The sequence below is a fragment of the Sinohyriopsis cumingii genome, chromosome 9 (genome assembly GCF_028554795.1).
Source record: "Sinohyriopsis cumingii isolate HCF-2022 chromosome 9, ASM2855479v2, whole genome shotgun sequence".
NCBI lineage: Eukaryota > Metazoa > Mollusca > Bivalvia > Unionida > Unionidae > Sinohyriopsis > Sinohyriopsis cumingii.
The window spans coordinates 8,988,325-9,007,101 of record NC_142969.1 but is presented as its reverse complement, the minus strand read 5'-3'; the positions used below and the strand labels follow the sequence as shown (position 1 = coordinate 9,007,101).

Sequence of the window (18,777 nt, the reverse complement as noted above, 5' to 3'; positions counted from 1 at the left end):
CTAGCAGTGTTGGAACTACCAAGGGGTGCAGACTGGTGTCTTCCCTTGTGTTATATTGTTACAGGTTACAACCCCCATACCTTGATTCATGGACGGATACTCCAAATTTTCTTTGTAACAAACCCCTGTGCTGTACACAAAACCAAGAATTCATTCGTTAGCATTTATGCGCCTGTTTGTCAGGCATACAAAATTTCCATCCCTTTCTCGTACATAACTTCATAGGTTGTACTGATAAACGACGACGTACCCAAACTGGAAGGCCCCTGGCTAAAGCCAGTCACCTTACTGCTTGACCCACTTGATGGGGGGGGGGGGGGCATTATCCGGCGGATGAAATTAAGGAGGTACACACATTTTCCATGTTAAGAGTTATTTCAACAAAATATCTGGAAATGAAATACATACATTCTTAACGAAATGCGCGTATTTTTTTCAGAATTAACACTGTTTAAGAGATACGTGAGATCAAAAGTATCGATCAAGTTTCCCGAGTTACCGAGCTGAATTTCCTCCAAACGTCCCATGGACCAGTAAAATGGTATAAAAAAATGTTTGCACCCAAAGCATGGAAGCACCATTCATTCTTACAGTAACATTTAAACTTACCACAAGTGGAATTATTACTCATTTTACACGCATGTAGATCCAAAATTTATCCCTTCCAAAATATTATGCTGATATCAATTTTCAACCCAAACCTCTCCGACCATCATAGCGGTAATTTGACTGCAGTGATGGAATATCACGAAATGAAGTCCCGACCTATCGTGGCATACATTTTGAAACTAGTATGTACATTCAGAAAAATTATTCTGTTATGGTCTTCTCGTATTTCTAACCGTTTTAGATTAATTACGTGCCGTATATTAGGCAATTTCTTAGTCTTTTAGAGCCGGTTTTATTTGCGCATTAATATACTATTCGATTGCTTTGTGATGCGGCTAACGCCGTCAACAAGGGAGGTAACTATTGCAACTAAGTGCTCGATAACGATATGTTGAAGTGTATTTCTCCTTCAAGGAATTTTATCCGCTCAGGCTCTTCTAACAAGAAATTTTTTGTGCATCGGAATGAATATTGAGTATTAAAATGGAATACAATTATGTGATATCTATCTTTCTATCTATCTATCTATCTATCTATCTATTTGATTCGTATGTCTGTCCGTCCGTCCGTTTATTCATCCAAATTCAAGTAAGGTACTCTTTTAATAGCACGTTGACGCTGAAAAAAGGTTAAGACAAGCATGCAAAAATATTGATAGATCAAAGTAAAGACAATAACTATGATACGAACGTTCAATGTACTCAGAGAAAAAATAAATATATTATTCTAACTGAAATATGTCCGTTGTGAAACCTGTATGGATTAATATCTGGTTTATAATTTGTAACACTGTATTCGTTTTACCGTGCAATATTTAAATCTGTCAATAAACCAAGCTACCCAATGTGGCTTAAAGCCCTAATGCCGCCCTTTCTTCATAAATTTCAGCATTCCTCCAATCTAACTAAAGTTTGGAAGAAAATGATTTGGTAAAAAGGCTATCTGACATAAGCCAACATCGGATTAATTCGTGCACATGTGAAAAATGTTCGGTTTCTCAGTCGGAGGAGAAAATTACATGGTTCATAATGTGATGAAACGTCGATATTATCTGGTTTGAATGGAACCCAACGATGTCTTGGACCAATATCTTTCCAAATTCAGTATTATTCGGATGAGTGGCATATACTACCTTTTGTACGTAAGGAGCTTGAATAAACATAGGCAGAAAGTGTGTTGCAATACCAATGCTTTATGAGGTAGAATTGATTATTCAGTTTGTAAAGAAAATAAAGTTTTATTTAACCTATATTCACTACATTGACTGACCTTGCTCAATGCAAATTCATTTCGTTACAGATGTCTTTGTTTTTATATACCTGAGTGACTTGTGACCTATGAAGAGAGAAAAAGAGTTAGATATACCATATTGTCAAATTAAGTCAGAATTTGGTGTGAAGCTAAATATTTCCAGTAACTCTGTGACATTTTCTGTTTGGTTTTGGGGGAAATGGCCACTCGTATTACTATGGCACCACATACCACCAGAGGCGTTTTGACAGAAGATCATCCTAGTGATACAGAAAAGGAAAAGATCGATCCATATTCAGTACCCAATACCACCCTCCTCCTTCCATTGAGCACCAGAGCAACGTTCGTCCAGAAAAGAAAATCGTTCAATAACCCCCTATGAATTATTTACACATTCAACCACTCACAAATTAACATCCGGAAAAATTTTGAACTACCGCTTACACTTTGTTGGTGAAGTTTAAAGAGCTCAAAGTCCAAAGTCACTTCAAGGAATGTAGCTACATTTATTGTTGACTTACTGGAGTTTACTTTCGTTCCAGTGCAAAAGGCAGAGTCGGCCCAATGTGATAGATACATTTCTTGAATGTTTTATTGACAAAAATACTTAAATAGCAAATAAACTTGTAAAATTATCCTCAGTCGATTATTCACTTACAACGATGCTTACAGGTCTAGAAAAGTGAGACGTAAGGTTGTTTCTATTAATTATGTTTGGGGAGTTTGCAATATTTATTGGAAAATGCCAAGTGAATTAGCAAAATGAAGGGATACATAAATGAGACGAAAATATTTTTCTTTTTGTCTTTCTTTTGAGGGGGAAATTTACAATATTTATGAATTATTTAAAACTTTATATTCTCAAATTTTACGTTCACAACATGTCAACTTAAAACAGTTGAAACGGACCCCTCCCTCTCTCTCTCTCTCTCTCTGTAGTGCAATATGTTGTCAGATTTGTAATATTTTTTTAAAAAATCTTGACATACCATAAATTTAAATATTTGCAAATCCGCTGTTCACAAAGTATCGTTGCGTAGACAGTTCGCATTGGAATGCGTACAAGGTCGAACAACACCTACATGTTGTAACAATGTTTTTTATAAGAATTTGAAAACTCTCTCTCTCTCTCTCTCTCTCTCTGAACACACAATATTCCATCCTAAGCAACATTTGCAATGAAGTGAACCAACATGCATTAGAATTAGCCGAGCTCAGTGAGTATACTAAAGACCGCTCTTGGATTCTCATTAAAACATGTACTGACTTGTTTTAAATGTGATTTCTTTCGAAACGATGACAAAATAACAACGTGATTTTGTGAACATAATTTATATCAGAGCATTGGAAGTCCAAGTTCTTACTCCACAAAGTTATTTAAATGTGCCTATGTTCAATTTTTGTTTTCTTTGTCAGTAGTATATGAAGAACAAAGGAATAACCCATATCATCCCACGTTATAGGTTCGTTAATGTTTAAGTTTGCAGTCTTATTAAAAATTTCGATTTGGACAAAATGGTATGGATTGTTTTATCCTCTCTCTCTCTCTCTCTCTCTCTCTCTCATGTATAACGAAGTGAACTATCTGGCATTAGGTAGGGAAATTCATTGTACTAAAATCTAGGTTTGCAAAACGTTATAAAATATTACGTATCATTTTTTCCATGTGACCAGAGACACTCTGGAATTTTTATATATAAATATTCCATGTACGATGAATAACTTCGCTGTACTTTAGATTTTGTCATTTACATACTCGAACACCTTATAGTAAAGCTTCATGTTTGATCTTATGTCAAATTTAACTCTTTCCTCTCATAATAGGTCACATTCCTGTCGTCGTACGATAAACAAAATCTGCGAAAAAGTTAACATACAAGGGATGAGGGCTGCCAGCGTATTAAATTCTAGAGTTGAAAGGAGTAATTTTTAACTAACTAAAAAGCCAAATTTGTTTCGATTGAGACTGGACATTTTTGCAACAGGTTGTTAAGTGGAAAAATTAAATCTAGGACGGAACAAAAACGACCAAACAGTATTAGAAAATTTCTTAAGTCCGCTTGATTTAATAAAGGATTTACAACAATCCATATGTTTGTGTTTGGAATGTAAAAAGCCTGTCCTAAAGTGTCTGTTTGTTTTTACATCCATCTAGCGTTTTGACTCTATGTGTGAAAACTTCAAATCAAAACAACAGTTAGCATGTAAGCACTTTTATGTCTTTACTGTGTATATTTCTGCCATTTTTTTTTTTTTTTTTGCACAGCGCTGGTAGAGATATATGGATTATAAGGGTAGTAGGGGTATTTAAAAAAAAAGGGGGATGGTAGGGAAATTAAAAGGAGGTAGTGGTTGTCCTTTTTCATAAGAGGAGAGTAGGAAAGGTATAAGGGGATTGTAAAATTAGTTTTCTTTGTAAGTGATTTAAATTCCATTTTTATTCCCCTTCTTTTATATCGTAGCATTGGTGGTCAGTTGATGAGAGTGTGTTGGTTGTTCAAAGTGTATGTTAAACTTATGGACGTTTATCCCTTACGTTTTCTCTTGTCCCAGTTATTTTAAACCAGTGGACATTTTTAACTGTGGGGAAATTAGGATTGAATGGAAAATAGTTCTGTTAAAAATGTATCAAAGTCTAAAAGAATTACAAGTTTGGTATAAATTTAATATCTATGCATATACTGGTCCACCAAACCAGCAACCCCTGTTACCTTACTGCTGACTCACACCATTCTGTCGTGATATTAAAATTTAACCATTGCATTAAATTGAAATGACAAAAAGATACAACTATAGTACTGAAAATTTACCAAACGTAAACAAAATTGAAATTCATTACACAACATAAACGATGGAGTAAATTCAGCATTTTTCAGAGATGTCATGCAAATATTAAATAAGTGACACAGAAAGAAATAATAAAGAGGCGATGGTTCATAAGTATGGATGGGGTTGAAGTGTAGTCAAAGTTAATTGTGATGGAAAACAATGCAGAAATGTGGTAAAAGTTACTTGTACTGGAAAACAATACAGAAATGCAGTCAAAGTCACTTGTGATAGAAAACAATACAGAAATGCAGTCAAAGTTACTTGTGATAGAAAACAATACAGAAATGTGGTCAAAGATATTTTGTGCTGATAAACAATACAGATATGTCGTCAAAGCTACTTGTGATGAAAAATAATCCTTAGATGTGGTCAAAGTTACTTGTGATGGAAAACAATGCTGAAATGTGGTCAAAGTTATTTTGTGCTGAAAAACAACACAGATATGTCGTCAAAGTTACTTGTGATGAAAAATAATCCTTAGAGGTGGTCAAAGTTACTTGTGATGGAAAACAATGCTGAAATGTGGTCAAAGTTTTTTTGTGTGCTGAAAAACAATACAGATATGTCGTCAAAGTTACTTGAAGTGAAAACAGTATTAAAGAGAATACAACCTTCAAGCGTAAAAATTATGTACTGCAATGTTACAGAAAATATGTCGATATACAGATTGCATTCTACGATAAAAACGGAGATGAGCAGAATAAATACTGAAGGCAAAATTATGAGAATTGTGCAGTATTAGCATGGGTTTAAATAGGTGTTTGATAAATACACATATTTGTATTACGCTAAATGTACTGCACATTTCAAAGGATTCTTAAACTTTACCAGGTCTATCTACAAAGATTCGTCACAAACCCACTAGATATATAATTTGTCGAATTTGTCGATTCCAAACATTACTTGGTGACTCGCGTTATCAAGCAGCTTTTGTTGAATCATCCATTTAAGTCACAATCAATTAGACATATATTTCAAGGCATTTGTATATTTGAAAGAATCGAAATAATGCTGCAACTTATTGAAAATAAAAGTACTCGCTGTCGATAAATGTTCTGAAGGATTACTGCTCTAGTAAAAATAATTAAAGCGCAAATTACTCTTAAGATATTTGTATCATGTTTAAAATGGTTATAAGGGTAGTAAGGGTATTGAAACGTTGAGACCAAGAGGGAAAAAATAGTATTTAAGCATATATACTAAGATATGGAAAATCCAGTGGCTTACACAAACATCAATCAATCTGGGGACCAAATAAACGAATAATCTACATACACAGTGTACAAGCCACGTACAGAAAGATTTGTCTGCGGAAGTATTCTGGTCCCGTGGACTATCAATGACAAACATATGTTATTGACAATAACGTTTGTCAAGCTTACGTCGATTGATGCAAATACACATTGGGTATTTGTGTACTTATTTCTTCTTCAAAATATGCATAGCGAGTCCAAATGTGGAGATGACCTATAAGACGATTTCACATATTCTCATAAAGAAAGCAGGATAAGACGGTTTTGGAGCCAATATGTTGAAAATGTTCCTCCCTGTTTGAAACTTGTACAAGATTCTCATCAGGCTTTTCATAATACAATGTCCTGCTAATATTTTCAGATAGTTCATGTTGATCGGCATTAATACTAGGTCCGACATTTATCCGTGTCTTATATTAGCTAATACGTCTCACTGAAACGTGTTCCAAACTGCAAATTAACCGATATACAGCCTTAATAAAGCCACTAGACAAACTTTTAGTAGCATTAAAATCAATCTGTTGCATATCCAATTCATCTTTATCAGATTTCTTTTATTTAAAATTTCGGCCACCTTTAATAATTTTTGACCATTAAAATAAAATGGAAAATAGGTAAGTCATGGCCGGAAATAATTGTGATTGTTCCAAGACAAAATAGATCCCTTTATGCGGGAACAGTACACGGAACAATATATGAAATTGAACGAATTAAAAGATGAATCGAGCAAAGCCGTAGCAAAATGATCATACAAAGAAATAAACAGTAAGAATTCGTCGAAAAGGAATTGGAAAATATAGATGAGAAACAAATAAAAGTGATATGAGAAAATGTTATCAATGCAAGGGCTGATAAAGTATCAATGACAGTGTCAGGAGTTGTAATTTACTCAGTGACATCGCTAATCAGAGGGTGTACCTAGTGAAAATTTGGATAGTTTGCAAAACGAACTTATAGATAAATGCACGATATCTATTCACATTAGGCACATCACCGTATTTCTTTTTGTCGTTCAAACTAGGCTCTGTATTCTAGTTGATAGAGTTTAAATATATTGACTTAAACAAATCAAAAGCTATCTAGATGCTGAAGACATGGTTGTCAAAATAAATAGTGCACTATCTGCAAAGCAAAATGTTTACCTACCAACCATGGATTGAAAAGTGTTACGCAGAACTGTTCCATACTGCCTAAATAATGACGTTGGCAATGTTAAATGACTGAAAGTTTGTTTCTGCACTTCAGTCTCTAAACTGTACAGCTTGGTCGCCTTTTTACTTTTTAATTGACCACCAAGCAGCGATCATTAAACCAATTAAGACATTTGTTTTCGTTGATCTAGAGACGCAGTAAATGACATAATCAACATGAAGATCGTTTTCCTGACACAGACTATTTCAAGCGCTCTAATTGATGCATTTTTTCTTCAAATAACATTTCAAAATGTAATCTTTATTACAATACTTGCAACAGCTATATTTGCCAAACTCAGTCATGTCAAAACTTTAGACATGTCGTCGAATCCATCTTTTATTTAACAAATATAATTTGAAATTTATTATAACAACATTGAAGGACTGTGAAGATCTATTTTTAGACATATTGATCTTAACCCTGAAATACGATCAGCCTCATTTCTTGTATCTTGCCTCTGAGATACGATGAACTTCATATAACAAAGTATGTCCGAAATGAAATTAACGTAATGTATGTATGATTAATTCTTTAAATTGCGTGATTGTTGTTTGTTATCCCTCCTTTCTTTTATATTTCATTCGTTATGATCTATTTTATTTGCAGTAGTAGGAAAGTGTCTGTTTTACCCCTATGGCCCCTTTGTGTCCACGACATCCGTCACAGACTCTACCGCCATGACTGTTTTAGCCAAAATGCGACCCATGCGTGTTTAACAATTTAATCATCCACGCATGTGACCCATAAATGGAGATAGAATCTATGACGAATGTCAGTCCTCGGACAGCCACAGAGTTACAAAATAGCAATTTATTACTATTTTTGGCGTTACAATTATAAAAACCTCACATGAATCCATGCTTAGAATCAGTTGCATGCCATTAAATTCAAAGATCCAACTAAAACAAGCAAAAAAGATATCTCCTTTTGTGCTAAAGACATTACCTTGGTATATAAATTTCAAAAGTTTAGATTGATTCTCAAAAGATTTCGAATGAGTGTAGATTGATTCTCAAAAGATTCGAATTAATGTATGGAGGTCTCTAACAGTGACATTAATTTACCAAACGACTGGAATATTAAAAGGGAGCGGATAAACTGAATTCAATTTATCGACTGAATGCATCATGCATATTTATCAAAGAGGAACAAAATACATCTACATTCTCAGAAACATGGAAGTGGCCTTAGAAATGAAACTAAATAAAATGGGCAGAGTCACGGAATAAGGCAAGAAAATGATTTGGTAAACAATTTGGGTACATGTAATTGGTTTCTTAGATGCATACAGCGTTACCTAGAGTAGTTCATATTTTGTTTCTCTCTTTTAATGGTGACTGGGCAATGAATGCATCTCGTCGTAGGTACCCATATAGCATGACGGGCACGGGTACTTTACCCCTGGTAGTGTACATTATCTCTTTTCTATATTTATAGGAGACATATTGTCTTATGCGACACAGTGATCGCTAGGATCTTTTCAAGGAGTGTCAATACTCTTACGTCTTAATACAGCCATGGGGGTTAGTGAGAAATAAAATACAAAATGCCTCCCACCAATATACCGTCTTTAGTTTTCATTATTCGGATTTAAAACTTTAGAAAATTATTGGTCTTTCAAATTTCACCACTGAGGACTTTATTTTGACGTAAAATAAGATGGTGTCATGTATATATGGATTTCTTCTCTGCATTTAGTTTATTTCTTATCATGACCATCTTGGTATATTTATAGCTGGATGGATGGGTTGGAAGAATCAGAATGGTGGAATCAGAATGGTGACATCATGACCTGCTGTGTGGTAGTGTGGCAACACAGTGTGGCAGCGTAGTCATTGAACTAAATTCAACCCACAGTGTATCTGTTACTACATGACTGGACGTGTACGATATGAATTCCGGATTCTGGAAAAGGACAAAGGAAAGTGATATGGATTCCGAACTCTGAATAAAGGCAGTATACACTATGTTACGTTTACAAGGATATATGGTTGTAAGAACCATGATTATTTCTCCGAGACATATAGTTTTATGAACCGTGCGCATTTTTCCGTATCATATAGTTGTATGAACCATGGATATTTCTTTGTAAATTACGATTCTATGAATCATACTCATTTCATGATATATATTGTGTTTGTGTAATCAATGCTCATTTCTTCGTATTGTATAATTATATGAACGATATTCATATTTTTTAATCTGTTTTCCTTTCATAACATGTTCAGTATGTTAGTCTTATATCATATGTAGTGGGTGGGTTTTTGAGTACACTTTTGTATGTGTTGTCGTAAATATTATTTTTCTTTTCATGAACCTCCATTCATTCACATTGTGTTGTGTTTTCACTCAGACCAAAAAATCCATTCGGTTACAATCCCGTTACATTGGTGTCAGAAGTGTTTTCTTTGGATTGAGTGAATTACCGAGATCTTGTGTGCGAACGTATGCATCTGTTGGTATACTGTAGATTGTGACATTTATGACAAATCAATTTACAGTAGGTGTGTATTTTTTTCTTTCGTTTTCTTTTCTGGGTGCGGTTGTCCATTCATGTAAATGTTTGTTTTATTTATGTTGCCTTGATAGCACAGATAGGGTAGATAATTGTAGTCTCATGTTATTTAAGACCTATTTTATGAGTTTATATAGATTAGGTGGCCGTATCGCTAACAATCATGTCATCACTTAAGGACTTAGTTGATTTGGGTAAACAACCTGGATATGAGGCAGAAAGTCTGAGAAAATATATTTAGGAAGATCAAGCCGGAAGGGGTTGAAAGGGCAAAGGAAATGGAATTAGAAAAGCGGGCAAGATTAGAGACATTAGAAGTTGGAAAGAAATAAATAAAAAGATTATGATATACAATTAGTGTTATTAACCGCTAGACAACTAGAACAAGATTTTGCCTCTAGCAAGCTTAGCAAACTAAAGTGCCACAAATTACCATTCCTCGACGACGAAAAAGATACCATTGATAATTATATCCACGAGTCTTGAAAGATATACAGAGAACCGGAAGTGGGAGCAGGTCATTGAAGAAGAAGAAATGAAAATAATCTGCAGAATATTATGCATGAAAGAGTACACCTGCAAAAGAGGAGTAACACCCTCATTGAATCTAAGCGAGTGAGACTTGTTCTAGCTGAAATGATGTTAGTGAGACTTGTTCTAGCTTAAATAATGTTAGTGAGACTTGTTTTAGCTGAAATGATGTTAGTGAGACTTGTTCTAGCTGAAATGCTGTTAGTGAGACTTGTTCTAGCTGAAATGATGTTAGTGAGACTTGTTCTAGCTGAAATGCTGTTAGTGAGACTTGTTCTAGCTGAAATTATGTTAGTGAGACTTGTTTTAGCTGAAATGCTGTTAGTGAGACTTGTTCTAGCTGAAATGATGTTAGTGAGACTTGTTCTAGCTGAAATGATGTTAGTGAGACTTGTTCTAGCTGAAATGCTGTTAGTGAGACTTGTTCTAGCCGAAATGATGTTAGTGAGACTTTGTTCTAGCTGAAATGATGAAGATATCCAAGAGAAAGCTAAGTAAACAAATGCTTTTGGCCTTTTAATATAGGTATGACATCCAAACTTCTTCAGTGGATACGTGAAAAGTATTATAACAGCGCAGAAGAAGAGCAACTCAAACACCGACAGCAATTTTCAGACGCTATAAGTAAAAACAACGGAGCAAATACAATCAAGGAAATTTACCAGTGTTCTTAGAAATGTGATGTTATTGAATTTAAATTTCATATCGCTTTTGGAAAATCACGTGATAATTATCACACCTACATACAAACCAGGCAAGACGCTCGACAACTATTAATAAATATATTCCTGGAATCGTAACTATGTTACAAAATTTTGGTCACACCGGCGTTAAAGTAGACATCGTTCCTAGAGTGCATCTGGTTATGCCAATTAGTAATGACAAGGATTTATTTAAAGCTACTACACAATGGAGTCACTTTACCCACGCAATCCTGTACCGCAAAAACAGCAGTGCCATCAGATATGAAATTGACAAAGGCATACAAAAAATTATCGAAATATTGGAGAAATACACAAATGCATGATCGGGATGTACCCTGGAAAGATGTTGCCAAGTCGACGTATATCTCCCACCGTGTCAACCGTTTCGTGGATCCAATTTGATAATCGTTGTTTTGAATGGGCACTTTTAACGTTATATCCGGTTAGCGATTACCAAGACATGCCTCAGAAACACGGAGAACACCTGGCTGAACTTTACTTTGATGACATTTGATTTTCCATGCAACTCACCAAAGCCACACTTTACAAATTTAAAACACTTATTCCAGGCATCACTGTTAATATTTTTAGTTGTGAGAAAGGTTTTTATTTCCACATGGACAGAGTATGGACGAACTTAGACGGATTTGTTTCTGCTGAGTGAAATTAAAGAATCAGAATCGGTATTGCATTACGTATGGATGTAATCGAGAAGCAGATCAACCAGTCCTTTTTCATGCTCAGAACTATGGTGCTCTAAATACCGTTTTATTTTCTTAAATCGATCAAAGCTACGGTAAAATGGATTCGACATCTCTATTCACTAGCAGTCATGATTATAACGGATGACGACATTCGTTAGTTTCCGCATCCACTCGTTGCTTTATTTGCGAAAAATCTTTAATTGAAAAGCAAAGTCCTTCCAGTGATGATAACGTTCGTGATCACTGTCACATCACCGGTGTGTAGAGAGGTGCTGGCCACAATGCATGCAATTTGCAGTTGATAATTTACCCCCCACCCAAAAAAAAAAAAAAAAAGAAAACTGTATTTATGTGGTGCTTCATAACTTGCATGGGTTCGAAAGCCACTTAATAATGCAAGCAGTAGCCACGGCATCATATTCACTGATAAGAGTGATTCCCATCAACATGGAAAACTACATGACCTTTAGGCTGGGTCAGCTGCAGTTCATCGATTCATTACAGTTTATGAATTCGTCCAGATACGATAAGCACAGTCTGACCGTGGAGAACTTTGTAATTACTCGTCGATACAAATACAGACCTGCTGGCGAGAAAAGGTGTGCATCGATCCGAGTACATGAGTGACGGAGACAAATTTGTTGAACCTCAGTTGCCACCGATCGAAGTGTTTTATTCCTCACTTGTCGAGAAGGTATTTCAGAAAAAGATTACGAACACGCAAAGGAAGTTTGGTAAGCATTTGAATGCAAAATTCTCGGGGAATATCACGATTTGTATATGTTCACTGTGCCTGATAATGTGTTTGAGAAATTTCGTGACACTGCCATGCGTATGTACAAGCTCGGTCCCACGCATTATTCCTCGTCACCATTTACGGGTTGTGATGCGTTGCAGTTCAAAACCAAAATTGAACTGAAATTGCTTGCTGACATTTATCGCATCTGTTTATCGAGCGATCACTTCGTGGCAGAATATCGATATCAAAACAAGCCAGCAACCCAAGCGTGGAAGGGTACGACCTCGCCTCCCCTACCAGTAATATCATATATCTAACTATGAATAACCTTTATGAGTTGGCAATGACGCAATCGCTTCCGGTTGGTGGATTTCAGTGGATCGATCTTGCGCACCTTGATCTACAAAAAAATCTGATTACAACATCATCACTGAGCACAGATACTTCTTTGAAGCTAATCTGTAATACCCCGAATATAATCCGCTTTTACGAGAAGCGTTTTCGGTGCACGGTACGTGGTTGTTCCCGTATCAGTGCTCGATCGTAGATGAATCTGGTCACAAATACACTGAATGAACCAAACTGGTACCAAGTCTTAGGATCAAAGACAACGACAACCTCCATTTGTACTTGTGATAGGATATGCCTGTAACCATGATCCAATGAGTGAATGAATTTCGCCAACAAACTTGGATGAACCCTTTCATTTAGATGAATACAGATCTGAGAACCAAGGCCATCAATGATGCTGGAAAGGACCTTTTCAAGCTCATAAACAATGCCTTGTTCAAGAAAACCATGGAAAATATGCGCAAACGAATCCACGTAGATCTTGTTCTTGATAGTGAACAAGGAAAACTTTGAAGGCTCACCGCTGACCCGGTGTTGAAATCAGAAAAAGCTTTGATGTTGGATTTATTGCCGTAAAATTACCCCCCCCCCCCGAAAAACCAAAGCTGACAAAACCAAGCTATGTTGGATCTGCTCATGTATGGGTTTTACTATGATAAAATCAAACCGTTTAACCAGGATCGGGTCAAGATGCTATACACCGACACTGACTCGTTGCTGTTGCATATCACCACCGATGACGTATACGCGGATATGACACATCCATGTTTGGTCAACAAATTTGATACCAGCGAATATATGAAAGAACATCAGTTGTTTCGTAACGCTGACAAACAGAGTGTGGAAAGTTGAGAGAGGAATGCTCGGGTAAACTAATCGAGGAGCATGTGAGACAAACCCAAAATGTACTCAGTTGTGGTTGGCTCCGGCAAAAACATTTAAAAGGTCAAAAGCATTTAAAAGGCCAAAGGTGTCAAGCGAATAATTGTGGAAACACAAAATGTACGTGGAATATCGTCGAGACCTGAGTGAATATGCTCATGTACTAACATGATAACTGTGCCAGAAACATTGCATGGGTGAATGATGGTGCAACAAGGTGAATTTGATACCAAACGATGGATACTCCCCGACGAAATTACCACTAAAGCGTTTGGCGACCATGCTGTTGTGTAGCAGCTTTTCGATTGATACTGGATAACGTGCCAATACAAATTATGATGGGAGTTCCATATTTGCTATAACGACTTGCAATTCTTCTCGCACAAATGTTTGGCTCGTGGCTTTGGACCACCAGGTGACAGTCGCAAACGGTAACGTGTTGGTTGTCTCGGAGCATCAATCCTTTCCGAAATTGTAAACACATCGTCGGACCATACTGGGTCAGTTGCACTACGTTGTTGACCTTCTAACTCTTCAGGTGCATGTAGATACCGAACATACGTGTCTCCGAGTGGGTGTAACCGTGCCGGCTGTTTAATCCTTTTCTAATTGGAGGCGGGGCCTCCAGTGACTCTTTTGTCGAATCGCATTGGCTGGTTTTAATCCAGTTGTTTGGTGACTTCATTGTTGAATGCTGCTATAACAAATGGAAGACGTGTTACCTATTCCTGATACCGTTGAGGCCTCATCAACAATTCTTGCGCTTACTGATGTCCGAATATCCGTTCCACAAGAGTACAATTAAATCGTTCCACGATAGGTTGGTAGCGATGTTTGTTAACTTCTCTGGCACGTACTCGCACACAGTGTCTGGTCAACAGCGCAACAGATCCGAGAAATTTTTTACCAGGATCCATTTGTAGCAATCGTGTACGAGCTGTCCAAGTGCATAAATGCGTCCTAGTGCATATGAAATCTTTTGACGTCAGTTTCCTTTTGTCTGCTGGCAACATCCACGATGGTTAGCGCGTACATATACGTGTGAAAATGACACTGTATTGTGGAAGACACAACAACTCATCCTGAGAGACTTCATTTGGTATTTTGGACATCGAATCATCTGCGTCAAATCTTTATTGGTATTGATAGGTAAATTTGCCTCAGCGCTTGTATGGCCACCCATGTCCTAGCAATCACTTGAGCGACCATGTCTGAGCTGGCTATCTGTTCTACGGCGGCTTCCCCTTTCCAATACCCACGCGGAATGTAGTATATTTTGGATAATATCCACATTTTGTGTCCATTGTTTGTTCGTGTTACTATTATCTACTTTTAATGACAGCCACGAGAGGCAGAGTCTAGTGTGCACCGATTACAATCTTGGCTTTCATGCCTCCTATGACGACCCATCTTGCGATTCGTTCTCTGAATACTGGATTAATCGCATTTAAGTCATGGATAAGATCCACATCGGCGTGTTTACGTGGACGGATATCATTGGAACCATTATAAGCCTGGTCATGTCGGTAATATGCAGCATCAATGCGGTTGATAGGTGCTTCACCAGGGCCTGGCTATTTGTTAGAATGGAGTCGTATATTCAGCCGGGTACCAGGCCCACAACAATTTTATCCAGGGAGGTGTTTTTCACCGGGATATTTACTCGAGGTGTTCCTGCCAGCTTTGTTAATGCAGTCCGTTTTTGCGTTTGCGGCTTTACTGATGAACGTAAACTTCTTTGCTCCTCATCGAACACAGGTTTCAATAATCGTTGAAACGTCACGTGTCTGAACTCAAGCCGAATTTGCGGTACGGCATCGCAAACAATATGAGGATATGATCGTATTATTAATACTGGATTACTCAAAAGCATCACGCTAAAGCAAATTCAGATATGCTTTTGGTAAGAACAAATATTTGAGAAAATTAACGATTTGAAGATTTTTCCGTCATTGACTTGTTATCTGCACAAACAACACCTAAACCGTCCAAGCATGGCGACTGAACCGTGTTTCCAGTCTTAGTTCTTTCACTATTCATTGCGCCCGCTCGAATATGGTTTTTCGATGGTCAATGTGGGATCCGTTGTACATGATTGCACCATCGGCTGATGATCACCCATGTTATGATGCTTTAAAAGACTTTCAAAAAGCAATGTGACGGGTGACAGGATCCAAAAGGGACAGACGAGGAAGCAGACACATTGCTACTACTCCTACAGACACCTAGACCATTTATTAATTGGTCGTCGTACTAAACGAAATTATTTGCACGATTCAGAATATTAATATTTGCAAGATGTATCACTTAATAAACTCTTTTTCTTATAACAGTTTTCCATGTCTTTATTCTAATTTGTACTTTCAGTGTTAGGTCACTGGTCATCACATTTAAACTGTCTAGATTCGGCCAACGCCAAGAATATTTCAGTTGTCCAGATTATACGTTCAGCCAATTTTGTGCCAGAGAAGCTCAAATTACGATAATCTGTAACACTTGTAAAATGATACCCTGCACGTTCAGCGCGTCACGTGATCACATTTTCTACAAATCACCCTTTGGCAAGATGTAGTATGATGTCAAGTCTTTTAAAGGGGTGTGCGTATACATTTATCCATAGAACGTATTAGGCATAGAATACCAATGACTTAGCACCCTAGTCTGTTAGTTGTACTCTCTTGTTTCTAGAAAATGTAAGAAACGAACTTATCAGCAAGACGGGGCGCTTCAAATGCTGTTTTCTTCTTTCCATGTAACAGAATTGTCGATGTCTGATTTGCCCAACAGACCAAGATAAAAATGTTATATGTCTGCAGGAACGATTGCCGTCTATATGTAACACAAGCAAGTCCACTAATTCTCGTGTTTAATCACAGTGCATGTTAGTACCCTCCAATAATAACTACCAAGGTTTTAAGGTGTACAAATTGTATCAGAGTGATTGTAAGTTTTAGAGAGTTTTCGTGTGCATGATAATGTTAGTACCTTCCAATAATAACTACCAAGGTTTTAAGGTGTACAAATTATATCAGAGTGATTGTAAGTTTTAGAGAGTTTTCGTGTGCATGATAATGTTAGTACCCTCCAATAATAACTACCAAGGTTTTAAGGTGTACAAATTATATCAGAGTGATTGTAAGTTTTAGAGAGTTTTCGTGTGCATGATAATGTTAGTACCTTCCAATAATAACTACCAAGGTTTTAAGGTGTACAAATTATATCAGAGTGATTGTAAGTTTTAGAGAGTTTTCGTGTGCATGATAATGTTAGTACCCTCCAATAATAACTACCAAGGTTTTAAGGTGTACAAATTATATCAGAGTGATTGTAAGTTTTAGAGAGTTTTCGTGTGCATGATAATGTTAGTACCCTCCAATAATAACTACCAAGGTTTTAAGGTGTACAAATTATATCAGAGTGATTGTAAGTTTTAGAGAGTTTTCGTGTGCATGATAATGTTAGTACCCTCCAATAATAACTACCAAGGTTTTAAGGTGTACAAATTATATCAGAGTGATTGTAAGTTTTAGAGAGTTTTCGTGTGCATGATAATGTTAGTACCCTCCAATAATAACTACCAAGGTTTTAAGGTGTACAAATTATATCAGAGTGATTGTAAGTTTTAGAGAGTTTTCGTGTGCATGATAATGTTAGTACCCTCCAATAATAACTACCAAGGTTTTAAGGTGTACAAATTATATCAGAGTGATTGTAAGTTTTAGAGAGTTTTCGTGTGCATGATAATGTTAGTACCCTCCAATAATAACTACCAAGGTTTTAAGGTGTACAAATTATATCAGAGTGATTGTAAGTTTTAGAGAGTTTTCGTGTGCATGATAATGTTAGTACCCTCCAATAATAACTACCAAGGTTTTAAGGTGTACAAATTATATCAGAGTGATTGTAAGTTTTAGAGAGTTTTCGTGTGCATGATAATGTTAGTACCCTCCAATAATAACTACCAAGGTTTTAAGGTGTACAAATTATATCAGAGTGATTGTAAGTTTTAGAGAGTTTTCGTGTGCATGATAATGTTAGTACCCTCCAATAATAACTACCAAGGTTTTAAGGTGTACAAATTATATCAGAGTGATTGTAAGTTTTAGAGAGTTTTCGGTGCTGTATACAAGAATCTCTGGCGTGAATTTCGGTCATGAATTTCAGATGGGTTTACGAATTGGTGCTCTGTTTCTCATCATATTGGCATAGTGGGATTGAAGAGCTGTATATTTGTTATAATTCTAATTTTTTTATGCCGTAATCTTAACTGAGTGTCTTTCTATGTCGTAAACTTTTGCGTGTATTTTAGTTCTACTGGATATTATCATCGTAACAGATTATTATGCAAATCGATGTCTGAAAAATGGTCCCTTTTTCGGCTCGGTGATGAACCACACAGATGACGTTATGATAATCATATATTAATCAAATTTTGTTTGAAGGTTTAGAAATATTCTAACATAAGCTAAATTAATAGTTTTAGCTACGTACAGACATTTTGCTTCCATTAGTAAGCTGAACGGGATTCTTTCTATATGATTGTGTATTGTCGTAACCGAAAAACGTGTATTGTCGTAAACGAAAAAGTGTATTGTCGTAAACGAAGCTAACATACTAGCTAATATTATGTTCAACCAATTCAAGGGCAATGTCATGTCATGAAAGAAAAAAACTGTAAGATAGGCGACAAAGTGGATTGATCTTTATTTCCTCGTTTATTTTTTATTATCTCTTTTTGTCTCATTCATTTTCATATTTTTATAATCATAATCAATTGCACGAATTCAAATTATGAAAAAGGGAACAATGTAAACGTCGCCAATATCTAAGAATTTTCCGTTTTTACTAATTTCATTGAAGTATTTAAAAAAAACGCCGTGCAAACCGCATGGATCCGCTAAGATAATTATTCTCGATTTTTTTCTCGAATTCATAGTGTAATTAAATTAATAAACGGTTACAATTAAATTTGACATAACTAAAGAAGGACATTGTAAATGGAGTTCTGCCTCCCTCCGAATCCATCGCATGTATTTATTCTAACCGACATTTTGCGTGCATCGATACAATTGGAATAGAAATTAGAAATTCATTTCCGTAATGTATATAAAGCCAATACGAAAATGACCGCTAACCAAGCAACCTGGCACAAATTTACCTCTAGTCGGACAAATAAACATACATACATTCTCCATCGGATAATTAATTTAATTTA

At 36.2% G+C, this 18,777-nt stretch overlaps 1 protein-coding gene across 1 annotated transcript in view; it reads right to left on the bottom strand.

Moving 5' to 3' along the window:
* LOC149791251 (uncharacterized) overlaps positions 1-720 on the bottom strand; it is a 226,430-nt gene extending 225,710 nt beyond the window's left edge. Inside the window, exon 1 of the mRNA XM_089969727.1 lies at positions 610-720. The gene's annotated coding sequence lies outside the window, so the exon portion shown is untranslated. The remainder of the gene's footprint in view (positions 1-609) is intronic.
* Positions 721-18,777: the final 18,057 nt, after the last annotated feature.